Below are 13,958 nucleotides of genomic sequence, written 5' to 3'. Positions count from 1 at the left end.
ACAACCTGAGCTGAAGTCAGATGCTTAACCGACTGAGCCACCCAGGCACCCCTAAAGTAAATCTTTAAACTGGCCCTAAAGTAATAAAGAACTTATAATTGCCTGGCAAAGATTTCAAGAAATGATCATAAATGAGGCACTTAGCTGGTGCAGTCAGTGAAGGGTGTGATGCTTGATTTCAGGGCTCTGATACTGGGTGAAGAGATGAATTAGAAATAAAATCTTAAAAAAATATATCCTAAAGATGCTCTTGGAGAAAGAAGAGGAAACAGGTAGGTAATTAAATAATATCAGAATACTATGCATGAACAAAATGAAAATCCAAAGAGACAAGGTACAACAAACAACCCAGAATTGGGAGGTGAAGAGTACAATTACTGAGTTAAAAATACACTAACGGGACAGCAATGGACTTGATCGAGCGGAAGAAAGAATCAGACAAGCAAGACTCCTTGTTATAAATTATCTATGAAAACCAAAGAAAAATGTGGAAAAGAATAGGGACTCACGGGACACCAACAAATCTCACTCCCCATAAGGAGAGGAGAGTGAAAGAGATTACATAAACAACTAAAGGTTTGTAGTTCCCAACTATATGGAAAGAAGAAATTAAATAAGCTCAGTGAATTCATAGGAGGATACATATCAAGACCTGAACGCAGTGACACATTATAATTAACGTATCAAAAATCACAGGTGATAATTGTTAAACACCATGACAAAAGCACCTCATCTTATACAAGAGAGCTTCTTTAAGAATATTAGTGGGATTCTCAGCAGACCTTATAAGAAGTGCATGGGACAATGTATTCAAGTAATGAAGGATAAAAATATATCCACCAAGAATGCTTTATCTAGGAAAATTCTTTTCCATGAATGTAGAAATGAAGATTTTCCCAAGTGAAACCACCTCCATCCCAAGTTTACCAGTAGACCTGTCCTATACAAATGTTCAAGGAAGTTCTTCTAGTTGAAATAAAAAGATTCTAAACAGTAACTGAAACCACATGACAACATGTAGCTCTCTGCTAAATTTAAACATTTACACAATTATAGAGATGTTTAGTGTTGTAACTGGGTAGTTCATGTCGCTTTCATTTCTGCTAGCAATTATTTTTCAAATAAAAGCATAAAAATCCTATCTAGGTAATAAAGTATAAAACATAAAAAAAATAATTTGTGATAGTGGTTGGGTACAGGGTTGGAGATGACAAGTATGGATTTTGCATGTAATGGACAATGTCAGTTTATGACGGTTTATTATAACCTTGAGATGTTTTAAGTAATCTCTAAGGTAACCACAATGAAAATACATACGGAGGACATAAAAGTTAATGAGAATGATATCAAAGCATGTCATGGGTATAATGACACAATTAGGGATAAAATGATACCTAAACTTGATAACATGGTATAAAATGTTTAAAAATACCTTCAGGGGTGGGGCACCTGGGAGGCTCAGTTGGTTGAGCGTCCGATTTCGGTTCAGGTCATGATCTCAGGATCTGTGAGTTCGAGCCCCAAGTCGGGCTCTGTGCTGATACATCGGAGCCTGGAGTCTGCTTCAGATTCGGTGTCTCCCTCTCTCTCTGCCCCTTCCCCCACTCATGCTCTGTCTCTGTCTCTCTGTTAAAAATAAATAAACATTAAAAAATTAAAAAAAAAATTACCTTCAGGGGTGCCTGGGTGGTTCAGTCAGTTAAGCAACTCCAGCCCAGGTCATGATCTTATTGTTCATGGGTTCAAGCCCACAGCAGGTTCTGTGCTGATAGCTCAGAACCTGGAGCCTGCTTCAGCTTCTGTGTCTCCCTCTCTCTGTGCCCCTCCCCCACTCACACTCTGTCTCTCTGTCTCTCTCTCTCTCAAAAATAAACATTTAAAAATTACTTTCAATTCACAACAAGTGTTTTTCTCATGCAAAGGGAATATACATTTACCAGTAGATCATGAAATTCTATTGTTATGACAACTCCCTTAGATATGACACAACATTCACAGAACACTAACCAAGGAAAGAAATGAACAACATGAGTCACAATCAAAGTATGTATGGGTGATATTTATACAGGCAAATACATACATAATTTTATGGGTAAAGGGCATAAAGCTGTTTTATATTTGAGTTAAATTCACACTGTCTTAAAATGCACTGAGATGACAATTGTCAGGCTATAACAAAATTCACAGTACATTGAAACCACAATTACCTAATGTTGTGGAAGGTCCTTGGATGGATTTAACAGATATATTCATAACATTTCATCCTAAAGCAGCAGAATACACATTCTTCTCAAATGCACATGGAACATTCTCCAGAATAGATCATAAACTGGGACACAAATCAGCCCTCAACAAGCACAAAAAGATCGAGATCATACCTTGCATATTGTCAGACCACAACACTATGAAACTCAAAATCAACCACAAGGAAAAATTTGGAAAGATAACAAATATTTGGAGACTAAAGAACATCCTACTAAAGAATGAATGGTTTAACCAAGAAATTAAAGAGTAATTTAAAAAGTACATAGAAACCAATGAAAATGAAAACACGACAGCCCAAAACCTCTGGGATGCAGAATGGTTGGTCCTCAGAGGGAAGTATAGAGCAATCCAACCCTTCCTAAAGAAGAAAGAAATGTCTCAGATACACAACCTAACCTTACACCTTAATGAGCTGGAAAAACAACGGCAAATAACGCCCCAAACCAGCAGAAGATGGAAAATAATAAAGATTCGAGCAGAAATCAACAATATGGAAATTAAGAAAAGCAAAACAGTAAAACAGCTCAATGAAACCTGAGCTGGTTCTTTGAAAGAATTAACAAAATTGATAACCCCCTAGCCAGTTGATCAAAAAGAAAAAAGAAAGGACCCAAATAAATAAAATCAAGAATGAAAGAGGAGAGATCACAACCAACACTGCAAACACAAACAATAATAAGAGAATATTATGAGCAATTATATGCCAACAAATTGGGTGATCTGGAAGAAATGGACAAATTCCTAGAAACATATGAACTACCAAGACTGAAGCAGGAAGAAATAGAAAATTTGAACAACCCAAAAAATGGTTAGAGAGGGAGGGAGCCAAAACATAACAGACTCCTAAAAACTGAGAACAAACTGAGGGTTTATGGGGGGTGGGAGGGAGGGGTGGGTGGGTGATGGGTATTGAGGAGGGCACCTATTGGGATGAGCACTGAGTGTTGTATGGAAACCAATTTGACAACAAATTTCATAATAAAAAAAAAAAGAAAATTTGAACAGACCCATAACCAGTAAAGAAATCGAATTAGTAATAAAAAAATCTCCCAAAAAACAAGAGTCCAGGGCCAGATCCTTTCCAGGGGAATTCTATCAAATATTTAAAGAAGAGTTAATGCATATTCTTTTGAAGCTTTTCCAAAAAACAGAGATGGAAGGAAAACTTCCAAACTCATTCTATTAGCCCAGCATTACCTTGATTCCCAAACCAGACAAAGATCCCACTAAAATGGAGAACTACAGACCAATTTTCCTGATGAACATGGATGCAAAAATTCTCAACAAGATATTAGCCAACCAGATATAACAATACATTAAAAGAATTATTCACCATGATCAAGTGGGATGTATTCCTAGAATGTAGGGCTGGTTCAATATCCACAAATCAAGCAATATATCACACTAATAAAAGAAAAAAATAAGAACCACATGATCCTTTCAACAGATGCAGAGAAAGCATTTGACAAAATGCAACATCCTTTCTTGATAAAAATCCTGAAAAAAGTAGGGTTAGAAGGATTATACCTCAAGATCATGAAAGCCATATATGAAAGACCCACGCTAATGTTATCCTCAATGGGGAGAATCTGAGAGCTTTACTCCTAAGATCAGGAACATGACAGGGATGTCCACTCTCAGAACTGTTATTCAACATATTATTGGAAGTCCTAGCCTCAGCAATAAGACACAACAAAGAAATAAAAGTCACCCAAATCAGCAAGGAGGAAGTCAAATTTTCACTATTCTCCAATGACCTGATATTCTATGTGGGAAACCCAAAAGACTCCACCCCAAAACTACTGGAACTGATCCATGAATTCAGCAAAGTCACAGGATATAAAATCAATGCACAGAAATTGGTTGAAATTCTATACATCAATAATGAAGAAACAGAGAAATCAAGGAATCTATTCCATTTACAACTGCACCAAAAACAATAAAATATCTAAGAATAAACCTAACCAAAGAGGTGAAAAATCAATGCACTAGAAACTATAGAAAGCTTATGAAAGGAATTGAAGAAGACACACACAAAAAGGAAACACATTCCATGCTCATGGATTGGAAGAACAGATATTGTTAAACTGTCAATACTACCCAAAGCAATCTACATATTCAGTGAAATCCCTACCAAAATAACACCAGCATTCTTCATAGAGCTAGAATGAATCCTAGAGCATAGAAACAATCCTAAAATTTGTATGCAACCAGAAAAGATCCTGAATAGCCAAAGCAATCCTGAAAAAGAAAACCGAAGCTGGAGACATCACAATTCTGGACTACAGCTGTGTTACAAAGCTATAATCATCAAGACAGTATGGTACTGGCACAAAAACAGACCCACAGATCAATGGAACAGAATAGAGAACCCAGAAATGGACTCACAAACATACTGCCAAATAATCTTTGACAAAATAGGAAAGAATATCCAATGTAAAAGAGACAGTCACTTAAGCAAATGGTGTTGGGAAAACTGGACAGTGGCGTGCAGAAGAATGAACCTGGACCACTTTCTTACACTATACAGAAAAAATAAACTCAAAATGGATGCAAGATCTAAATGTAAGACAGGAAGCCATCAAAATATTACAGGAGAAAACAGGGAACAACCTCTTTGACCTCGGCCACAGCAACTTCTTACTTGACATGTCTCCAGAGGCAGGGGAAACAAAAGCAAAAAATCAACTATTGGGACCTTATTAAGATAAAAAGCTTCTGCACAGAAAAGAAAATAATCAGAAAAACTAAAAGGCAACAGAGTGGGAAAAGATATTTGCAAATGACATATCAGATAAAGGGTTAGTATCCAAAATCTATAAAGAACTTATCAAACTCAACACCCAAAAAAAACAACCCAGTGAAGAAATGGGCAAGAGAATTGCATTGACAATTTCCAAACAAGACATACAGATAGCTAATAGACGAATGAAAAAATGCTCAACATCACTCATTATCATAGAATTACAAATCAAAACCACAATGAGATACCACCTCACACCTGTCAGAATGGCTAAAATTAATAACCCATGCAACAACAGATGTTGCTGGGGATGGAGAGAAAGAGGAACGCTTTTGCACTGCTGGCGGGAATGCAAACTGGTGCAGCCACTCTAGAAAACAATAGGGAGGTTCCTCAAAAATTAAAAATAGAGCTACCCTATGACCCAGCAATCGCACTACTAGGTATTTATCCAAAGGATAAAAGAGTGCTGTTTCAAAGGGGTGCATGTACCCCAATGTTTATAGTAGCACTAAAGACAATAGCCAAAGTATGGAAAAAACCAAATGTCCATCGACTGATAAATGAATAAAGAGTACACACACACACACACACACACACACACACACACTGGAATATTACTTGGTGATCAAAAAGAATGAAATCTTGTTATTTACAGCAATGTGGATGGAACTAGAATATATTATGCTAACTAAGCAAAATAAGTCAGTTAAAGACAAATATGACTTCACTCATATGTGGAATTTAAAATAATGCTGTTGAAGAACAGAAGAAAGCATATTATTATGGGATTGCAAAACCAGAATAACAAAATTTAACTCCAAAAATACTACCTAAAAAAGATGAATTTTTAAAAGGAAACCTTCTATATAATTTTAAACTGTGTATCCATGAAGAGCAAACATTTTGACTTATTTCCATGTCTTCACTGATACTAAAATAGTAAAGAATATTCATTGAAATCAACCATAAAAGACTCTAATGAAAAATTTTATGAATAAGCACTGAAAATACATTTTAAAATGTAGTATGTTTCAAATATATTCCTCCCGTTACAATGAAAGTAGGGCTATAATCCATTCCTAGTACCAAGCAGACAAACAATACCTTTAATTTCGAAATAAAGAAACACCATAAACATTGTAAAATATACCAGCAATTGCTTTAGAAAAAAACAGATATTTGGGATTAAATTCAGAAAAATAAATATTTCAGATTACCTTCAGAAAAACCAAATGATTAATATTTTCCTAAAGTAAAATTTCATTTCTAAACAAAACTTTTTTAAATATGAAAATTTTGCTAATTATCTACCTCACTTCTTATAACAACATGCCCACATCATATCAGAATTTTTGTTCTAAAAATTCAGAGATGAGGAGCAGCTGGGTGGCTTAGTCAGTTAGGCACCTGCCTCCTGGTCTCAGTTGAGGTCATAATCTCATGTTTTGTGAGTTCAAGCCCCATGCCCCTATGTTGGGCTCTGCTTTGACAGGGTGGAGTCTGCTTGGGATTCTCTCTCTCTCCACCTCTCTGTCTGCCCTACTCCTGCTCGCTCTCTCTCAAATAAACTTAAAAAAATTAAGAAAATAAAAATTCAGAGGTGAGTCTCATACACAATCAGAAAGTGCAAACACATATGAAAAGTAACAACTTCATATCATACAAAATTATAAAATTATGCATTTATGAATGAGTAGAGTAACAACTTAAAATTAATTATAGGCTGCGTATTTCCAGTTCTAAACGTTCTACCTCCCCTGGTATTAATTTCCGTAGGAATTCTATGATACAAATAGATACATTAAATTATTTCCTCATGGAGGAATGGAACACAGAGAGTGGAAATTTCTAACTTCAGTTAATACAAAGAAAAATGAACTTTGGAAGTCAAATAAAGGATTAGATTTTCTCATTTTAGGGAGGTGCTTTGTAATGAAATTACTGAGTCCCAGATTTGTATGATTAGGATTAAAGCCTCCATAACATTGGAAAGCATAAAGAAGAAAACATGTGATATCTGTCTTAATTATTTCCGGGGTTTCTGCGCCAAAACCCAATATGGCCACCACTACCCTGACACACTGCCAACACAAAGCAAAACAGAACTTACAAATGGGTTAGCACAGAGATCCTCAGAAATATGGAGATTTCCTCAGGGGCCCTCAAAGCAATTGAGAAGCTCTCAGATTAAGGAGGCCCTCACACTCCAAGGGGAATCTCCTGGCCCCTCATTGTGGATGTGATGGACCATCACTGCAGCTGAAAGAGAATCCTTAGAGAATATGAGAGGTTGATAATATCAGATAGCAGATGTCCCTCTGTGAGAGGGAGAGGAATAAAACTAGGCTTCTTAGACTAATTTCCATTCGAAGAGATCTACTCGAATGACATCTTAAGGTGTATCTATCTTCCTCCTTCACATTTGGACCTCACCGCTATCATCTGCTTTATTCCTTCCCACCTGCCTGGGTGAGTGGCTAATGTCCCTTTTGCTTCACATTCCAATGCTTGAACTTTTGTTCCAAAAAGATGACCAGGCCTTGTTTTGACACAATGAGACCTGTTTATAGAAAAAAAAGGAATATTTAGGGCACCAGAGGTACTCAGTCGGTTTAGTGTCTGATTCTTGATCTCGGCTCAGGTCATGATCTCATGGTTCATGAGATCCAGACCAAGTTGAGCTCTGTACTGACAATGAGGAGCCTGTTTGGGATTCTCTCTCTACCTCTCCCCCTGCTCTTCCCTGCTTGTGTTCTTTATCTCAAAATAAATAAACTTTTTTTTTTTAATTTTTTTTTCAACATTTATTTATTTTTGGGACAGAGAGAGACAGAGCACGAATGGGGGAGGGGCAGAGAGAGAGGGAGACACAGAGTCTGAAACAGGCTCCAGGCTCTGAGCCATCAGCCCAGAGCCTGACGCGGGGCTTGAACTCACGGACCGTGAGATCGTGACCTGGCGGAAGTCAGACGCTTAACCAACTGCGCCACCCAGGCGCCCCAATAAACTTTTTTTTTAAAGGAATATGAGTGTTGATGGAGATTCTATCTTTCAATCCACTATTGTGTTCAGTAGAGAAGAAAGGACATTGTAGAATTCTGGAAAATGATTTCCCAAATGCTGTAGCCCAACAACCCCTGTGGAACATGCAGGAGGAACTTCCCATGTTCAGATCTTGACCTTCACTTTTGAATACTACTGATAAGGGAGTGTGGAGCAAGCTAAGGGCAAAATACAGGCTAACAACACCTCAACCCCAGGTGGTATATGTATGATATTCCTCAGATGCTTCTGGTTGTCCAAGAACCAGGGAAAGGAAAGAAAGCAACTGATAGAGATCACAGTCATGCAGGAAAGGAACCTCCTTTAGATTCCAGATCATTTAATAAACTGCAAGAAAAAGGCAATCCTATCCATAGCTTAATTTCTGGAAACTTAGAGACTGTTTCCTGGAGTCCTCATATCACCCTCATCAAGATGTAAGAAGGTGTAAGTGCTTGCTATGGTGGCAATGTGGGAAACTAAGGCAAATGAAAAATTAAATTCCCTTACTGCCTATAGTCCATTCCCAAGTCCTTGAAACAGGCAGAGTGACCTTCCTCTAGGACATCAGCTGCCTCAATAATGACACTTTGCCGGGGGCAAAAGAGAATCTTAGCTTAACATTAATCTAACCTCAAGGATCCTGTAAGTATACTTCCTTTATCTCAACTGCCCCAAGATATAGGCTGGCAATCATATGCCAAGCTTATGGCCTTCCAATATACATCCAAAGGGTCTCATGACTGAGGTTTTACTAAACAGTAATAAATGGTGCTTCTCTAGCAATAGCTAGCCCCTCAAAGTCCTGGAAAACTTGCTTTCAAAATTGCTTAGAGACTTACTCTATCCCTGAAGTCCTTCGAACCTGAAGGTATATAATGAGTTACCTGTCACAACGCCAGTGTAACTATTCTGCCCATGGGTGCTGTCCCCATGCTTTAATAAAATCACTTTTTTGCACCAAAGACATCTTCAAGAATTCTTTCTAGGTTGTCGGCTCTGGACCACCCCACCATCACCCCAAAACTTCATCACTACCACTACATCAGTGAGTAGAAATTGGTATTTAAGACATGGGAAAGGGGCGCCTGGGTGGCGCAGTCGGTTAAGCGTCCGACTTCAGCCAGGTCACGATCTCGCGGTCCGTGAGTTCGAGCCCCGCGTCTGAGCTGATGGCTCAGAGCCTGGAGCCTGTTTCCGATTCTGTGTCTCCCTCTCTCTGCCCCTCCCCCGTTCATGCTCTGTCTCTCACTGTCCCAAAAATAAATAAACGTTGAAAAAAAAAATTAAAAAAAGACATGGGAAATACCATTTTATGTCACTCAATGTTTAGAACTGCCATTAATCTGCAGAAATGATGCTACCTTAAGGAAGGGGAAGCAAAAGCTGAAAAGGAAACACCAGGAAGAATTTTCTCTCTACACACAAATAAGTAACTTTCCCCTTACTGCAAGGATATGAATTCCACTCTCATAAAAAGGAATCTTCCAAGAAACTGTCTTCAAAGAAAGGAACAAAACCCTTGAGTGGTGTTTGGGAAGTCTGGAAGGAGTTATGCTTGCCCAAGAGGAGGTGTCCATAGTTCTCTGACATCACATCCCTGTACAGTTCCTGCTGACTGTGGTTCAGGCATTCCCACTCCTCCTGAGAGAATTCTATGGCCACATCCCTGAATATCAGTGGTCCCTGCAATAAATAACACAGTTACCAAGTGGACATAGGCAGAGGTCATAATGGTACCTAAGATGAAAGAGGTGTAATAGGTCAACTTACAAGATATCAGAAAGCTTATTGTATATAAGTTCGGCTTAAACTCACCTTTCATGAATAATTGAGATAAAAGCTTATGTAGTTCCCTTTTAGGGTTATCAAAAATTACTAACCACCGCCTGCTTGCTAAATAGATAACTTAGGTTGCAAAACGCTCCCCTACACCTTCTACCAAGATCTGGCCTAGGCAAGATCAACATGTAAAAAGTCACGAACTCACTGCCCCACGGTATCTTAGGTGTCTAACTATGACTGGTCATTTTAAACCCTCTTAGGACAAAGACCTTTAAATTGATAGTTTTGGTTCCCGCCAAAACTAACGTCTGTGTGTCACAATATAATTGGCTACCATGAAATGCTGTAAATTGTAATTGGTTAACCAAATAATGACGTATTCTGACTTGCTAAAATCCATATAAGCTCACTGCTACCTTTGTTCGGGGCCATTCTCTGCACTTTTCTCTTTAAGATCAGGAGATCAGGTTTGCCCGGCCATGAATAAAATCTTGCCTCACTTCTACTCAGTGTCTGGTGTTTTTTTTCTGCAGCACTCTGTTTCAGAGGGAGTTAATGTCACCAGCTGGAACCCAAGACCAGACCTTCATTGCTTACCTGCTTGTGCCCACAGACCTTAGTCCCTCATTTTACTTACCCTCTTCTTTCCACCTTATCTTTTACTTGAGGCAAAACACCCCATGGGCATAGCATCCTGTGGTAGAAACAGAAAGCATTCAACAAAAGGTAATGACTGCCCTGAGGAAGAGTTTGAGCCTGCTCAATTTGAGCTTAACCCTTGACTCCTACCTCTCCAGATGACCCAAGGAAAACCAGAGTGACCACCAGTTACTTTTACCTCATTATAATACTAAAACCGCCACCTCAATTTACCAAACATACAAGTTATGTATAGAACTGTTCTCTTAAGGTGTACGTGTGACCTTAAGCCCAAATCTACCTAAGACAACAGACCTCAGAGCACCTGCGTGGCTCAGTCAGTGAGGATCTGACTCTTGATTTCAGCTTTGGCCATGATCTCAGGGTTCCCAGGATCCAGTTCCCTGTGGGGCTCTGAGCTGACAGAATGGAGCCTGGTTGGGTTTCTCCCTCTCCCTTTCTCTGCCCGTCCTCTGCTCATGTGTACACTTGCTCTATCAAAATAAATAAAACTCTGAAACAAAGATGACAATGCCTGTCTTTCTAAATTTCCACCCCAGCCCTAAATAAAAGGAAACCATTTCCCCTGCCTCTGTGGGTCTCTGCTTTGGAAGTTATTCCCTGTGATCTCCTTATTGGCTGCAAATCTAATTTTCTTTGAGTGACAATCTCACCTGGGGTAGTTTCTAGTTATGACTCTGTTTCAGGGTTTTAAGGCCCCCAAACACGTCATTATGTGATTCTTGTTTTCATTTTCTGAAAATACAAAGAAGTAAATAGAAGGGTATTTCTGTGACCTGATGTGGAGTGAATTAAAAACATCCTGGGTGGAGGTGTGATTTAGAATCTCTATTCCCACATGTCAATATCCTTACAACAGAAAGGTGAGTCCTTCCTTGTCCAGTGGACACTGATGTGATGTGGGCTGGGAACCAAGAGTCAAGAAGTATTCTTGAGATGTTTTTGGTGCCAAAAACTGGTTTTACTAAAGCATGTGGACTCCTGGGTAGAAAGATCTACACTGTCATTTTGAGAGGGCATTGATTATATACTTTTAATTTGGGGAGTAAAGATAAAGTTAGTTTCCAAAGGGATTTTCATATGTTAACGAAGACAAAGTTAGATCTTGCAGGTCTGGCTATTGTCAAGGTAAAGTGACCCTTTGCCTCTAACAAAGCATTAAATTAAGGCACTTGGGAATTCCTAGAGGAATGTCATACTCTGCCAGTCTCAAGTATTTATCAAGGTGCTGCAAATTGAAGGAAAGTTAATGTTATCTACAGTTCTTTTGCCTTTGTTTTCTTCACCAAAAACTATGGCAAGAGAAACTCACAAGTTTCCAGTTTCTGCACATCATTTAGTTAATTCCCCTAAAAGTCTTACAAATGAGGAGAGGCAAAATATGAACTTTATACTAGGGGAGAAATCTGGCAAAGATAGCAAGCCAAATACTAGAAGTTAACATCAGCTGTAAGGAAACAAATGGATATCAGTACCTAAATCACACCAAAACACCTGTATTACTGGTATGTTCTTGTGGTCCCAAAAGAAAAAATCAGATACAACTCTGATTATGAGGATAGAGTAGATTTATAGAAAGTTATATCACATATACTTTTCATGTCCTGTAATATCTATGGTATTTATAAAAATTTTTTTTAACACGTATTTACTTTTGAGAGAGTGAGAAAGAGAATGAGTGGGGTAGGGGCAGAGAGAGGGGGAGGACAAAGAATCCAAAGCAGGCTCCAGGCTCTGAGCTGTCAGCACAGAAATTGACACAGGGTTCAAACTCAACTAACTGCGAGATGATAACCTAAGCCAAAGTTAGACACTTAGCCGACTGAGCCACCCAGGAGCCCCCGTAGCTATCATTTTCAACTCTGCCTGTGTACCCATGAAAAAAGAAACATTTTGAATTACTGGCATGTCTTCAAGGACAGTAAAGTTGTAAACAATATTCATAAAATCAACCATGGGAAACTCTAATAAAAACTTGTATGAATGAAGCACCTTAAGAAAAATAAATGTATTATGTTAATAAATCCCTATTACACAGAATTTAAGGGCTTAATCCATTCTTTAAGAAAACAAAAACCTTTCATTATTTTTTGTTTTGTTTTTAAGTTTATTTTGAGAGAGAGAGAGAGAGGAGGGGTAGAGAATTCCAAGCGGGCTCCACACTGTCAGTGTAGAGCGGGGCTGGAACTCATAAACCACGAGATGATGTCTTGAACTAAAATCAAGAGTCAGATGCTCAAACCTCTGACCCACCAAGGTGCTCCTAAATCTTTAATTTCTAATAAACAAACACCATCAAAGTTGTAAAATATGCCAATAATCACTTTACCAAAAAGTCTTTTGGGTTAAATTCAGGTACATTTTCAGGAAAGTAGAAAAACTAATGATTCATTTTTCCAGAAGTTGAAGTTCTCTGATTTTAGTTTTGTGAATAAGAAATTTTAATTGCACTCATCTGATAGTAGAAAGTGGAATGATTTTACTTTTATTTGTTATCTTTCAGCTTTATCTTCAAATGGCACCCAGAGCCTCCTTCCAAAGATATGCATAGAAACTTCTTTCCAAAGAGTGTCAGTGGATAGACATAACCATAGTGCCCTTGAGAATGTATACTTGATGACAGACTGGAATAGTGTTGGGGAGAGACAAGTGCATCGAAGATATCATGAAGGACATACCCAAAAGGTGACAACTGCCCATAATAAGAATCTCACTGCCCAAAATGCTGAAGGATATAAAACGTTTTGGAAAACTCCCCTTTCTACGTCCACTACTTCTGCAAAGTGGCGTGTTTCTATAATCAAAGGCTCAAATCAAATGGTCAAACATACATATCTGCAGAACAAAAGTTAGGAAATCTAGAAAGTGACCTGGTCCATGCTGAAAATACTTACTTATACCATTTACATTGACCTTTCAAACATTTCTGAAAATCAGAAATTTTAAAAATAAAAAAATAAGTAGTATCCCTTTGAGGGATCTTCACTGAGCAGTCAATCTTACAACAAAACCACAGCATTTTTAATGAAAACAGAATTGCTCAGAACAGTGAATCTGAGAAAATATTTAACCAGGGTTCAAACATTAATAAACATCTGAGGACTCATTTGCCAGAGACCCATTATGACTGTAATAAATGTAGGGAAGTCTTTTATCAAAGTTCCAACCTTATCATATAGAAGAGTATTTGTCTTTAGTCAGATTCCTGAGGGGAACCTGAGAGGGAGTAGGTCGTGTCTGTTACATCCTTAAGAGCAACCTTACTCCTGAGGGGGTTTGCTGCAGTCAGACACTCCCTGCATTGTTCCAAAAAGTGTTTTTCCCCACCCAGGGACCGCAGGCCCTAATCTTTCCCTTTCTGCCTACTGAATCCTATCTTTTCCTATTATAATTCTAAGTGAGGCCCAGAGGTGAGCAGGAAGGTTTCCCAATAATTTATCAGAGTTGAGTGCAGGCTTTG

Source organism: Leopardus geoffroyi, chromosome E2 (genome assembly GCF_018350155.1).
Source record: "Leopardus geoffroyi isolate Oge1 chromosome E2, O.geoffroyi_Oge1_pat1.0, whole genome shotgun sequence".
Classification (NCBI taxonomy): domain Eukaryota; kingdom Metazoa; phylum Chordata; class Mammalia; order Carnivora; family Felidae; genus Leopardus; species Leopardus geoffroyi.
Note: the sequence above shows the minus strand (reverse complement) of the source record.